Source organism: Cavia porcellus, unplaced genomic scaffold, assembly GCF_034190915.1.
Source record: "Cavia porcellus strain 051 isolate PalLab524CR breed Dunkin Hartley unplaced genomic scaffold, mCavPor4.1 scaffold_6, whole genome shotgun sequence".
NCBI classification, from domain to species: domain Eukaryota; kingdom Metazoa; phylum Chordata; class Mammalia; order Rodentia; family Caviidae; genus Cavia; species Cavia porcellus.
The window spans coordinates 66,970,122-66,985,730 of NW_026947489.1; the positions used below are offsets into that span (position 1 = coordinate 66,970,122).

The 15,609-nt window shown below is 39.8% G+C and overlaps 1 long non-coding RNA gene across 1 annotated transcript in view; it reads left to right on the plus strand.

The window, feature by feature from the left end:
- The window catches only part of LOC134476269 (uncharacterized), a 53,777-nt gene that overhangs the window by 24,519 nt on the left and 13,649 nt on the right, over nucleotides 1-15,609 (plus strand). Inside the window, exon 2 of the long non-coding RNA XR_010047852.1 lies at nucleotides 4,450-4,494. This is a non-coding gene — a long non-coding RNA (uncharacterized LOC134476269). The remainder of the gene's footprint in view (nucleotides 1-4,449; nucleotides 4,495-15,609) is intronic.

Consider the following 15,609-nt stretch of genomic DNA (forward strand, 5'->3'; position numbering starts at 1 on the left):
GAGAGCCCGTTTTTCCAGCACCATTTATTAAAGAGGCTATCTTTCTTCTAGTGAACATGTTTGCCCTTTGTCAAAAATAAGGTGGCTGAGTGTGTTTGTAGTTGTGTCTACATCTTCTAATCTGATTCGTTGGTCCTCAAGAGTTTTTTTTTTTTTTTTTTTTTTTTTTTTTTTTTTTTTTTTGCCAGTACTGCTGAATTTATCACAATAATTTTGTAGTACGATTTCAAGTCAGGGGTTGAGATGTCGCCTGCCTTGTCTTTGTTGTCTAGGATTGCCTTTGCTATTCTAGATCTCTTCTGATTCCAGGTGAATTTTAGGAATGTTTTTCCTAGTTCTGTGAAGTACACTAATAGTATTTTTACTGGGATTACATTAATCTGTCTAGCAATTTTGGGAGTTTGGCCATTTTCACTATGTTGGTTCTTCCTACCCAAGACCAAAAGATATCTTTCCATTTTTTGATATCCTTTTTGATCTCCTTTTAAGAGTACTAGAATTTTCAATAATACGAATTTTACTTCCTTTGTTAGATTGTTTCCCAAGTATTTCATATTTTTGGATGCTATTGTGAAGAATATTTTTTCTCTAATTTTCCCCTCAGAGAGGTGTGTGTGTGTGTGTGTGTGTGTGTGTACAGGGATTTTTGTGTGTTCACTTTGTATCCAGCTGTGGTACTGAATTTGGTTACTAAATCTAGAAGTTTTCTAGTGGAGGTTTTAGGGTCTTCTATGTTGAGTATCATGTCATCTGTGAATAATAATCTATGAATAATTTAATGTCTTCCTTTCCTATCTTTATTCCTTTTATTTCTTTCTTTTGTTTAATTATTCTGGCTAGTGTTTTCAGAACTATTTTGAATAGGAGTGGTGATAGTGGGCACTGTTGTTCTTGATTTTATAGTGAAAGATTTCAGTTTTTGTCCATTTAATATGATGTTGGTTGTTGGTTTGTCATAGATGGCTTTTATCAGATTAAGATAAAGACCTATTCTGATTTTCTGTAGGGATTTTTACCACAAGTAAGTGTTGGGCTTTGTCAAAAGCTTTTTCTGCATCTATTGAGATGATCATGTGATTTTTGTCTTTGGCTCTGTTGATATAGTGTACTATGTTTATTGATTTGCAAATGTTGAACTATCTCTATATCCCTGGGCTGAATCCCACTTGGTCATGGTATATAATCTTCTTGTTGATTGCTTTATTCTGTTTGCCAGTATCTTATTGAGAATTTTTCCATCTATGTTCATGAGGGAGATTGGCCAGTAGTTCTTTTTTTGGTTGAGTCTTTCTCTGTTTTTGGTATCAGGGTAAAAGTTGCTTCCAGAATGAGTTAGGATGCATTGCTTCCCTTTCAATTCATTAAAGAGTTTGAGGAGTATTGGTATTAAATCTTCTCTATATTTCTTGTAGAATCCCACTGTGAATCCATCAGGACCTGGGTTTTTCTTTGTTGGTAAATTTTTAATTACATTTTCAATTTCATTGAGTCATATTGGGTCATTTAGAATTTTTATCTTCTTGATTCATTTTTGATAATTCATATGTACCTAGGAATCTGTCCATCACTTCTATGTTTTCCATCCTACAAAAGTAGGATTTTCAAAGTATGTATAGATGATCTGAATTTCTACAGGATCTGTTGTGATCCTTTTCATTCCTAATTGCATGGATTTGAGTCTTTTTTTCCTTTTTTTGATAAGATTCGCTAAGGGTTTATCAATTGTACTTATTCTTTCAGAGAATCAACTCTTCAATTAATTAATTCTTTGTATTTTTTAGTCTCATTGTGTTCATTTCAGCTTTGATCTTTATAATTTCCTCCCTTCTATGGACTTTGAGCTTGAATTATTTTTTTTTTGTAGAAGCTTGAGGTGCTTGTTCTGTTATCTTGATAGGAGAATTCACTGCTATAAATTTCCCTCTTAGGAATGCTTTCATTGTGTCCTACAGGATCCAATAAGTTGTATCTGTATTTTCATTTAATTATAGATATTTTAAATTTCTTCATTAGTTTTATCTATGACCCATTGGTTGTTCATGAGGATGTTACTTAATTTCTATGTGTTTATGGAGTTTTTCTGGGTTTTTTTTTTGCCCTTAATTTCTAATTTCATTTCAATATAGTGAAATAATACACATGGGATAATTTCAGTTCTTTTGCATTTACTTAAGCATTTTCTATGGTCTATTTTAGAGAACACCCTATGTGCAGCTGAGAAGAATATGAGAAGAATCTGACATTGTTGGGTGGAACACTGTAAATATCTACTAAATCTAGTTGTTCACAGGTTTATTTCAGTTCTGGTATTTATTTCTGATTTTTGTCTGGTTGACCTATCTATTTGTGACAGTAGGGCATTATGGTCCCCTATTACAGTTGTGTTATTGCTTATTTAATTGTTATGTCTATTAATATTTTTATATAGTTGGGTACTCTTGTATTTGGTGCATACATTTTATGATTGTTATCTCCTCCTTTGGAAGTTTTTCCCTAAAAGTGTGTAGTGACCGTCTTTATCTCTTTTGATCATCCTCGATTTGAAGTTCACATTTTCTGCAAATGGAATAGTTAACCCTGCTTTTTTCTAGGTTCCTGTTGCATGGATTATTGTTTTTCATATTTTTAGTCTATGCATTTCTTTTTGAGCTAAATGTGTTTCTTGTATACAGCACATTGTTGGATCTTATTTCTTGATTCATTCTGGCAGTCTGTTTCTTTTGATTGGTGAATTGAGACCATTTACATTGATGGTAATAACTGATATGTATTGGCTTCAGTTTTCAAATAGTTTTGCCAGCTTTCAATGGAATTCTAATTTCCTGGAAATCTATTTCAATCTGTTTAATGCATTCTATATCTTTCCTGTATTCATCATCCGGATTTCCATTCTCTTCCTATCATCAGCTATTCTTTGTCTATCTCTACTCTTGATTTGCTAAGCAATTCCTCTATAAATACTGACATTTCTTTTTTATCTGAGAGATTATATTTCATCTGATTTCCTTTATAATCTCATGAATTTGTTTCTTTACTTCAGTTGTTATCATTTCAGAAATGTCAGGTGTGTTTCTTCCCTTTTTCTTTATCTTGTTGTCTCTTGGACTTGTTCTGGGTGGGCTGGAGCTTGCCTTTTGCTTCTGCATTTTGTCATTTTCAATTTCAAAAGTTTTAATTTTGTTTTCCGTTTTGATCCTTAAGTTTTGTAGTAGGTAACATTATCATTAGTATCAAGTCCATTCTAGGCAAGGTTTGTTCTTTAGGGTGTCTTCTGGGTATAGGAGGTTTTTATTTTGTGTCTGTCCCATGATCCTACCTCTCCAATTAATTAAGAGTGAGATGTTGGTGTCTATCTGGCTCAGTCCCCAGTCCTTTGGTGCTGGGGTGTGGTGAGATTATTACCCCAGAACTTCCCAGTATTATTATAGAAATGAGAACAACTGATTAAAAACAGATAGGCCATCCTAGCTAAAGTAGTGAAATTAGCACTGACAATAGCATCTAGCACAGTTTAGAAACTGACAAACTGTGGTAACTATTAATTTTGTATCTTTAACTATAGAAGCAAAATCCACGGTTGTACAACAGAACCCATCATAAATTGGGAGCTTATATGCAAAGAGTTTCCCCTTGGTAAAGCGGTTGTACCCTCTGGTAGGGAAATTTAAGAAGAATAGTGGATAGAACAGAGAAAAATGACTAGAAATAAAGTAGAAGTCAGGCTGGAGGACAAAGGATGATCACACAAGCTTTGGGAAACTAGAGAAGAAGGCAGAAGAGAAAGAATGAAGGAGTAGGTGAGGAATTATTGAAGTTGACTAGGGGAAAAATTAGACTATTCACTCATATATGAAGATATGATTAAGTCTAGAAAGGTAAATTTAGAAAAAAGGGAAAGAAGATGAATAGATTAGAATAAAAGTATAGATAAAAGCCAAAAAAAGGAAAAACAATAGGAAACAGACCACAAATCAGCAAAATACATAGATAAATAAAGTAAAATAAAATAAAATACTGGATACTGGATAGCACCACCAAACCTGCAGTAGAGTTTGTGCTGGATTTGAGGCTGATCTTGGCCTCCAGATGCGGGGGCCTGGGGCCAGAGTCTTGAAGCAGTACTTTCTGTGTGTTCCTTGCCGGCCTCCTACTCCCTGCCCTGTTTCTCTTGGCGGTGTTTCTCTCCCAGTTGCTGTGCTGTTTTCAGACAGGGATGGGGCTGTTTCCAGTCCTGTGCATCTTTGGCTCCACCTAGTCCTTGCCCAGCCTTCTGTGTCCTTCCTCCAGTGGCCAGTCTCTGTCCTTTCACATCCTTTGTTGCAGGGTGGGGTGGGATGCTGTGCTACGGTCTGGTCCTCTGCCCCTGCTGTTGCAGTTCAAGGCTGCTCAGCCCCAGTTCTTACTCCTCTTCCAAGGCGAGGTTCTAACCTCCCCTCCATTGCTTTACAGGTTCTGCTGTCACTGTCACCTGCCTCTGCTATACTACTTCCTCAGGTGAGATGGGGGGTGCCGTGGGGTGGGTGCCTTTCTGCCCCCAGCCCTGCCAGTGTGCAGCCAGCCCATGGCTGTGCAGTTCCAAGGTGCAGTCTGTTTAACTCCCCGCACCACACTGCATCTTTCTTACTGTGAATAGACTTTATATATTCTAAAAATGAATCCTCTGTGCACTTTGTATTAGACATAACTTTGCTCACCTTTTATACACTTAATGTTGTGTTTTGATCAATAGATGCTTTAAACTTTAGTCCAGTTTAGTAAATTTTGTCTTAGTGACTAATATTTTTGTATCTTCCGTAAGAATCTGCCATCCTACAAAGCTATGAAGATATTTTACTTTACATTTATTTGTTTTTCTTTTATGTTTAGGTCTATTAGACATCTGAACTAATTTATTATGTATATCATGAAGTAGTAATTTCAGATTATTTTTCTGCCCAGTTGAAAGATAAATAAGATTGTGAATTTGGCCCAGTCCAAAGACTACCTCTTTCTTGCAAAATTTCCATGAAATTCCAATTGGACTTAGCTAAATCCAATTGGACTTAATTAATTAATATATTTTTCATAGCTCAATTGATGAGGGACATGCCCGCTGACATTTGGGCTCAGGTCTGATTAATAGAAGGAAGTCAGCCATAGGAGGATTTAACGAGAACTTCCAGGAAGGCACAACAAGTCTGACATGCTGAAATAATGACAAAAAAGCCACAGCTGCTATATAAATGCCCAAGATGACATGAAGTACCAGATGATTCTTATGACCACAAGACCAAAGGAAGGAGAACCAGGCTGGTGTCACTGGAAGACAGTGGAGCAACGCTTTCAAATGTCTGAAGCAAAATGTTTCCCAAGTCAGAATTTTCTACCTAGTCAAATGCTCTATTAATAATGAGGACAGAATAAAGACAGTTTGATAGCAGAAATTTTATCTGTAAAGCAACTTTTCTCTTTTATCTGGTAATACATTTCAGCAAGACAAGGACAAAAGGGAGACAGGAGCTTAGCAGGACAGTGCAGCAAAGGGCCATGAGGAAGACAAGCATCTTTCCTGGAGGGCAGCTGGTTTAGACGGGAGTAGGTTTAGGAGACATTTTTGAGTATTTTTAACTTCTACTCATGCCTCCACAATTCATTTTCTAGAATGTTGCTCCAGTGAATTTGGTAAAGTTTTAAGGTACCTTATCCTTTCTGCTTAAAAATCCTTACGTGGTTGCATTTTGGTTTCAAAATAAAATCTTTCAGTGTGATATAAAAGGCCTTTTGTTACTGCCTCAGCTTTATTTCTCATCACTCTTGTCGGTCACTTCCATCCTCTGCTCTAATCCCTGATATTTTATATCACTGATCCTTTACAAGTTTTTTTTTTCATGCTGGGAATTGAACCCAGGGCCTCAGACATGCTAAACAAGTGCTGTACCACCAAGTTCCATCTCCAACCCTTATAAACCTTGTAAAGCTACCTACCACAACAGAAAGTTTCTATCTGCTCTTCTATGACTGCAAGGAAACATTTCCTCCTCTCCTTCCCTGGTAGATCCTTCCTTGTTTTGCAAACCTCCTTATCTCCGGATACTTGTCATGACCACCTGTCACTGACCGTATCTTTCTGGCTTGCTTGTATTACTCTCCTCTAGTATGGGTATGTATCTGCTTAATTATTAATTTGCTTATCTGCACTCCTCACTTGTGTGTTATCTCCTGGAGAATAGGGACTGTATTTTAATCACAGTTGAATTTTCTGTAATGGCTAAACACTCCAGTCAAATTGCTGAGGTTAAACTCTTGGCTGCATTGTTTGCTGTGTTATCCTGGAAATTCTCTGAGTCTCTTGTTTCCTTGCTAGCAGAATGATATGGTGTTTTTATCTGCAGTGATGCCTGGCACACAAAAGGTGCTCAATTATGTGTGTGGAAGGAATCTATGTAGAGAGGATGGGGGCCTCTCAGCAGGGAGTAAAGATGACTCACTTCACTCCATCTTAATGGCTGTGCTCCCTTCCCAAGCAGGAGTCTCAGCTTCCTCTAGGACCAAAATTCATATCCCTTTCCTTTTTGTATTTATCCATGTATTGACCTAAGGAATCCAGAGCAAAATGTCCAGATAATGTCATTGTTTGACCAATTCTTATGAAGTTATTAAACGCAATAATTAAGTCTCAAATTTTCCTTGATGCAGGCATATTAAAAATCACAGGATCAGAAGGTGTCACTCAGTAGTAGAGCACTTGCCTAGCAGCTGTGAAGCCCTGGATTCACTTCTTGGTACTGCAAAAACAAAGTAAACAAAGCAAAATCCTTCAGAGGGAGCAAAGTATCCATTCTGTAGTTGGAAACCTCATGATCTTCTCTAAAGTTTTCAGAGCCCAACAATTTACACAACTTAGCAGAAGCCTACCAAGAAGAGGCTGTTGGCTCCTAGGTGACTCCTCTTTGTTAAATGGAGGTTCTCTTTTTACTCCCATGGGAGGTGCACATGGAGGGCTGCTCCACTCCGGATAGTTTCAGGAAGCAGGAAAGACAGCTGACCCTTCATAGTACGTTTACAAGATCTGGAGCAGAAAGTAAGGAGTGCATTGAATCACCCAGGGGTTTTGTCATGTTATCTACTGCAAGGAGAAATAAAAGGCAGTGGGTTTAGGATTGAGATTTTGACTTTTGGGGGTTCCTCTGCCCTCACTAGAGTATACCCAGGTATCAGAGTGGGCTTTACCTGGGTGCACTTCAAGGAGAACTTTTCCAAGCCGAGCTTCTCCAATTTCCTTTCTTCTCCTATCCTATTCTCAGGGACCCAACCATCACACAGGTAGACTCAAAGACCACAGCCTCGGTTATAAAACTGGGGTATTGAATGTGATGCTGACTCGGGTTGTGGTGCCATGAATTCAAGATTGGGCTATAGCTTTTCTATTCAAGATGCCATAAAATGCTCTTTTCTTATAAAAAAAGCGTGTAGTTAATCAGGGGGATTGGCCAATACTTATCAAGAGAAAGCTCAGAATGCAGATAAAGTTGCTTTTTTCTCTCTGAGAATAGTACTTGAGGCTAGCTTAAGGATGTCAGCTATGGGCAGTAGACATGACACCAATTTATATGTGTAATTAAATTTTGATCAGCCTGTAAACCTTTTCTTGCATATGCCTATCTATGTTCCCTTCCATCACGCTGGACACTGAGATTGTATTCTTCAAAATAGTGTGGCCCAACGTATTTTAAGAGCTGGGAGGTGTCAGGGAAAGTCATATCAAGCCATTGCCAAAGAAACCAAGGGAGTTTGCTGAGGCATTCATGAACTTTGCTTTGGTTATATAAGAGATGTGATCCCAGCAGGAGAATGATGACATTAGGATGACCCAAGCAGTGGAGGGTTAGTAGGTGTTAAAGTTTTTAGATTTTGAAGACAATATCACATAGATTTCCCTTTTTGGTGGAATAATGATACCAACTGCTGGATTACTTGTTACTTTGAGTAACAAGCATGCAACTAAAACTTCTAGTATGTGAATATTTGAAAAAACTGACAGGCATAGTACTTGTGCCCTGACATCCTGTCTGATAAAGTTGCTTATAAAATGCAGGTCATTAGTTGAATTAGAATTGCAGATAAACAAGAAGAAAAATTTTAGTATGCTTCAGGCAATATTTTGTTTATCTGAAATTTACATTTAACTGAGAGTTGTGTGTTTTCATTTGTGGATTTGGGAACCCCTCCCTTCCCTCGTGATCCCTTTCTTGCTACTAGGCAGTGACAGACAGCCCACTTCTAGGCTAATGTTTTGCAGTGTGCACCATCTAGTGGTTACATGAGCAAGGCAGGAAACGAGGCACCTCTATGAAAACAGCCTGAAGTAACAATGGGGAAGAGCTGAAAAGAAACAATTACATTTTAATTAAAAATAATCTTTAAATCTTTGTTTTTTTACTTTTTTCTTGGGGTGTAGTATCTATAATCAAAACAGCAGCTGATTATCCAGTTATTATTCAAAATCCTTTGTAAGTCGTCAAGTGTTTGAACAGCAGAAAACAACGTGGCTGAGGATTTGGTGTCCTCTATAAATACATAAACACAATAGCAACCCTGATCTAGATCTGTTACAGTTCCTAGTACTCCTAGTGATTCTTTTACAGTAAGCCTACGACATCTGGCAGGATTTATTAAGTACAGTAAACATCAGGCTGCTGTTATTAACCCTCAGAGGGGACATTCCTAATTATTGTTCTGTTTAGTGTGTGGGGTGGTTACGTGCTGTGGGAAACCGCTCAGACTGAGTCAAAGCTCAGGGCATGTAAGGATGCTTCCGAACAGCCCTGAGGACATGACCCCATTGTCAGTACAGGTGCACATGAGGGCATAATTATATAACCATGACTTAGCAGTGGACAACTGCACATGCACTAGTGAGGACAGCATGTAAGAATGTAAATGGGTGACAACAACCTGTATAAAAAGTATGCAATAAAGACATGTGTGGCTCTTGTGCTCTGCTCTGCTCCACGCTGCCTGCTGTTGTTGCTGGTGCCTTGCACACAGGCATTGTGTTCTTTAACCTGGGGACCTCAATGGAGAAAATCTCCCTTGGGCCTCCAAAGCTGACCGACAGCAGCTGGGAAGTCAGCAGGATGTTGAGAGGCAAATGGCCTTGTCTGCTGAGTAGACCAGCTGCAGCAGATAGAGGAGGACTTTGAGCAATGGCTGGCTACTGTGGAGCTCATGTTGTGAGCCGTAGGAAACACGACCTCCTCCAGAAACATCTCCAGAAGGAAAGTCCTCACAGTGGAGAAAACCCCTGGGGAAATTACCTGGTTTTACACGCTAGGCTGTCTATTCATCAAAAAGTGGAGGTAGAGGAAGCCCTAACCTAGGAAGAAAGATGGGAAGACCCACCTCCCTCTACCAGGCACTCAATGTGCACCATCTATACAACCACAAAACTTCCAGAGCTGGCAAAACAATTAAAGGAGAAGGTGGGTGAAACAGTGTGCATGGCTGCGATGGCTTTGGGATGACAGGGCTAATAACATGAAGTGAAGCTCACAGGAAATGCCCCTAATAGCCAGTACAGTCAGCATCCCCTCTATGAACTAGGTTCTGCAGCATATGTAAAGGAGAGCCCCAGAAGCAGGTAATCAGACTGTTATAAATGGGTTGATAGCAGCAGCTTGCTTGGTTTGGGAGAATCCAGGTTGTGGAGGACCACCTGGATGACTCTCCTTGAATAAAAAGCAGTTATCTCCGTTTTGGTTAACCCTGGTCCTGTCTCCATGCACTGACATGTATAGAGCTGTCTGGGCCATTTCTTTATCCCTTCAGTTGGCTTTGAGCAATGTGAATAGGGCTGGCTGAAGTGCTGATGCATAATCTTTGAAGCGAGGCAACAGTTGCTGTTTCTCTGCCCCATGACTCCCAGAAAAACATGGTTGAGCCAGTCGGGATGAAGAACCACAGCTCCACTGCTGTCAGGGGCATGGAGGCTATACATTCCCAGGGCAGAAAAGTTTATACATCAGAGCTGAAGCACCAACCCCAGAACATTAGATGCTACCTCAATTGTGTTAACGCAGATCACATGTGGGCCAAGTCACACTGTGTCACTGTTTTGCTCTGATAATATTATATTAACCTTATTGTTTGGGAGGATTGACCTCTAGTCCCTATGCAGAAGGGAAAGAAGGACCTCTGGCTGATGCATGTTATACTGATGGATCTATCCATGGCAGAGCCCTGAAGGGGACAAAAGTCACTCTCAGCCCAGAGCATGGAAGTACTCTGGTTTGAAACTAAAATGGGCAGGACAAGCCAAAGGGCAGAGTTGCAGACTAATGCTACTTGTAATGCATGAAGAAGGCCCCTTATACGTGTTCATGGACAGCTGGGCCATCTTCAAGGGATGATGCTCTGGCTGCTGGCTTGGGAGCGCAGGATGGGAGACCATCCGTTGTAGGGTGCTGACCTAAGGCCAGACTTGTGGAAGCATAGCCAAGACACTAACTGAGTAGTAGATCATGTTTCAGGACAGGAGCCCCATTCTCAGGAAATGACTTAGCAGGTATCTTGATGAGAGTGTTCACTCTTTGAGGGCCACCTTCTATTGTGGTGTCTTGACTCCACAAGAAACTGGGATATGTGGGACCCTGTACCATGCAAGCTACAGCACAGAGATGCTACGTGGACTTGACTCCTGCTGAGTCAAAGGCTGCAGTAAAGGCCCCAGTATGCTCATTTGGCTGATGTCTTGCACATGTGTGTTCTTTAACCTGGGGACCTCGCCTACGAAAATATCTTCCTCCAGCACGCCAACAGGTGCCAAAGTAATTGGCATCAGATATCCCTGGCTACTCACAGCCTCTGGCTACTCCCTGAAATTACCTGGGATGCTAAATGTACCAGTGCACCACTCCCTCCCCCATTATGACTTAACTGACTTGCAGTGGTGTTATTTTTATTTTCTTCTTCCTCTTCTTCTTTTTGCTCTTCTTTCTTCTTTTTTCTCTTCTTTTTCTTCCTTTCTTTCTTCTTCTTCTTTTTCTTCTTCTTCTTCTTCTTCTTCTTCTTCTTCTTCTTCTTCTTCTTCTTCTTCTTCTTCTTCTTCTTTTTCTCATTAGGATTTTTTGTGATATGTTTGTGATATATAATAATTACATTCATTTTGGGGAATTGGTACACACATCACATCTGATCATTTTTATTTCTCCTTTCTCCTCCCATTTCCCTTCTCACCCCTTTCCCAGAAGACTTTAAAATGAAGTCAGAGTTGAAAATTCTTACTCAAAACTCTAGAAAAGTAGGACCAGATCTTTGAACAAGTTACTTAATGCTTCAGAATCTCTGTTTTATCATTTGTTAAATAGGGTAATTTAACCAACTTGCTAGATGCTCCGGGTGAGTAAACATGGTAATACCTGCAAAGCATTGAGCCTGCAGTTAGCACTTGGTAGGCACTGACTGAGAAAAATCTCATTGCCTCCCCCTCTAAACAGAGGGCAGAAAGATGGCTTCCTACCACTCTGAAGGAGAGTCCAAGCTTAAGCAAAGCTCTATCATCTGGACACTAAGTTCAAATCTTGTCATAGGACAGAAAGGGAGCATGGAAAGTCCTGCCAGCTACTCAGGCAGTTGTGCATGGACCTCAATTGCCTTTCCATGAAGGCAAGGTCTCAGTGAATTACAGTCATCTGTTGTAAAGGTCAGGTCCTGCCCGTAAAGTAGAAAATGTAGACATTATGAAACACCATAAAAACAAGAGACACCTTAATCCCAGAAAAAAGCACTATGAATATCCCATAACATTTATATCTAGTAATTTTCTATTTGCCTTTTGGCTCCCCCAAATTGGTATTATTTTGTACATAAGTTTGTAAACTGAGCTTTCCTTGATTTGATTATTACAGGAACATTGGAAATACAGGAACATTGGAAATACAATTTCCATTGTAATTAAATATCTTTTGAAATAAGTTTGTAAACCGAGCTTTCCTTGATTTGATTATTACAGGAACATTGGAAATACAGGAACATTGGAAATACAATTTCCATTGTAATTAAATATCTTTTGAAATATAATTTTTTTATTTTAAAGAGAATAAAATCAAGCAAAACAAAAGAGAACAAGGCCAATCAAAACAAACCAGTGTTAGTGACACAGGATTTCAAAACAATAAGAAATAAACAGTGGTTACCATAATGCCTCCTGCTATCTTCAAAATAGCCGCAGATACCTTTAGACATAGTAAAAATCAAACAGACCAGAATAGAACCAATAAAAACAAAATAATGAATGCAATGCAGGACTTCAAAACAAGATAATAGTAAATCCAAAATGGCTACCATAATATATCTTGCTAGCTTTAAAACAGCTGCCCTTGACATCAGATACAATAAAATCAAACAAAATGAAACAGAACAAAACCCAACCCAACAAAACAGTGAAAATGATACAAGACTTCAAAACAAGACAATAGGGAATCAACAATGGCCACCACCCTCAGAAGGAGATCCCCCTGTGCATGCCACACTGTATACCATTTACCTCTGAACAGATGATCAGACCACTGATTTTAGACCTGCAAAGTCAGTGTAACACTAAACACTATAAGCATTAAATTGTATTCCGCTTTAATAGGCACCATGGCAGCCTGTGTTTCTCTGGATCAGCCGGTGGCATGTGGTAGGTGTGGTGGCTGGCTCTTCTTGTTTCCCCGCACATGTGCTGAAAGGGGCTGGCATCTGGCTCTCTCCCCAGCAGCCCATGCATGCCACCAATTCACAGGGAGACCTTGCTTCTTGATGACTTCTTGTTCTCTTCCCTTACAGTCCATGAGTGGTGCTGACCCATGGGAAAAGCCTGGCACCTGGCTGTTCTCTCAGAGGCTTGCACATGGCACTAATTTGTAGGCAAAATATAATTTTAAATGGCTGCATAAAATTATATCATCTAGGCAATTCTCCAACACAAATGTGCATCAGAATCAGCAGGTGAGCCTGTTAAACTGCTGGTTGCTGGGCCCATCTCCAGCACTTACAATTCAGCAGGTCTAGGTTGGAGCCCTGAGGTTTGGCCCTTAGACAAGTTCCTGGTGCTCCTGCTGGTCCCAGGACCACACTTTGAAGACTACTTTTCTGTAATTTATCTGCTTATGTGTCTGTTATTTCCTCGGATGTACAGAACCCTGAATGCCCACATAGGTTTTAGGCCCATGAGGCCAGTCCTGCCAGAGAAAAAGCACTAGATTTGCCCTATGTAGCCCTGAGGCTGAATTTGGCTCTTAGGACTGGAAGTAGCAGGGAAATTGAGTTTGACCATGTTTTTAGACAGTCGGCAATGAAATTTGTGAATGCCATGTTTAGCAATGCATCCCATCATCAGAGATGTTTCAGCAAGAGGCCAACAATGACTTGGGAGTTTTGCAGATTTTAAGTGTGAGTAGGAAACCTCTAACTGAGTTAACACTAAGGGTTAGTGAGTGTGAGTTCAGCAAAGCGAAATTGTGGTGAATGGACTCCAGAAGTTTCATCAGAAAGGAGATTTGGCCCTAAAAGAAGGGTAGGATTTAAAAGATGGACAAGGTGAAGACATCCTCCAAATATTTGTTTGGTAGTGGTTATGGAGAAGCAGAGCTAAATGGTAGAGTTAGGAAAACAAATTTGGCAAACTATGTGTGACTGATTTTCTAAAGAAATTCAGTATGACCTTGATTCACTTTCTTCTTTGTCATTTTAAAATACATTTTAGAATAAACTGGAGAGGGAAGGAGAGGGAGTTTTATTCTTCAAAGGAAATTTATTTTGAGGCACCTTCCAAATTTACAAAGTGTCTTTATAATTATAATGGTATAGTAATACATTTGTCATAATTGTATTAACAATGAAAACAATACATGCTGTTTATTGAGTGTCTTATTTTCCAGATATTGACCAGGATGCTTTACATACATTATCTTCTTTAATTCTCAGAGTGACCCAGTGGGGTAGGTACTATACCCTCATGGTGCACACAGGGAAACTGAGGCTTGAATTCCTATTTCCTGTGATGGCACAGCTGTAAATGGCAGGGCTGTTGTTCCAGCCTTGTCTGACTGCAAGCTCTCCGCTCTTCCAGCTCCACATTCTGCCAAGACTGCAGTGTTTCCTTCTGCAGATTTTTTTCCCTCTGAGCTCAGGCTTGTGTTGGAGAGCTCTCCACAGGGTTCCATACATGCTAATGACACTCGATTTCCAGTCATTCCTGCCCCATATTTTGAGGCACTTGAACTCAGATTTTATATTTTTAATGGCATTTACCTTTGAACTGAGTCATTTGAGTATCTAGGTAATGGGTACATTAAAGGCCATATCTAAGTATCTGTGGGCCTCCCTTAACCAGAGGAAAAAGAAAATGGTCAACTATTTATGGGCCCATCAGTGAAGATACACCAACCCAGACATTGTATTTCAGAAGCAATCTGTTCCTGATGCCTTAGGATTCCTCAGACTGAAATGCTGCCACCCCCTTCCGTAATCTGCCTCTGCCTTGACCCAGGACCTGCTTGCTCCAGGGCCCCAGTATCTTTTGCATATGCCTCAACCTTTCCTTTCTGCCCACTGGTCAGTAAAGGCAGGGCATGAGCAGCAGCTCCCGGGACAGGGTGGAGCAGGGTCTGGTCCGGACTGTACCTCTTCAGCAAACATGTATTCAGGGGAAAGTGTCTTCATGGTGGGCAAGACTGAAAGGAGACCCCTTTGCAGGCTTTGCTTGGGTATGTGGGATGGCACAGATTAGTCGCTAGCTTTGGAAGAACTTTGAAAATGAGGTCATGATGGTAGTGCTTATCCACATCACAGCTTGTGATTTGTATGAACATCTCAGGAAGTTAGCCTGTTCCTGGTGACCCCACAGTACCTGCACATAAACCTGTCTCGGAACTTAACACATTCCTCCACTCAGCGGACATTGTTGAGAGCCTACCAGGGACCAGGCACTGTGCTGTGGTGCTGGAGATGCAGTGGTAAATGATATAGGTAGAGCCCCTGTTCTACTGAAGTTCCTAGAGGAAGGAGATGGATGAGAATTAACTCCCCCAGAACACTGTGACCTCCTTGAAGTACAGATCAGGTTGCATGCTTTAAATTTTTTCATTTGTTGAAAATTTATCATGTGATTTATATATCATAAAGTCACCTTTTTAAATTGTGCAATGACATGGTTTTAGTATATTCACAAGTTTGCATAAATATTGTCATTATGTAATTCCAGGACATTTTCTTTACTTCAAGAAGAAACCTTGCATCCATGAATGACTCCTCCCCATTCCTTTCTCCAGATAGTAGCCACTGGTCCAGTTAATGTCTTGTGGAGTTGCCTTTGGGCATTTCTTTTTTGCATATGGATATTTTGCATTACTGGAATCACAAATATGTGGTCTTTTCTAACTTCCACTTAGAATAATGTTGCTAAGTTTCTCCCTGTTATAGCATGCATCCATGTATAATTTCTTTCTGTGCACAAATAATACTCTATTTGTAGTTCTCCATTCTTCAGTGGGTGGTTGGTTATATTTACTCATGTATTTTGTATTCAGTGTCTTCTTCTCTTCCTCCTGCATTCCTTCTTTCCCCTCTTAAGTAGTTTTATTCCAT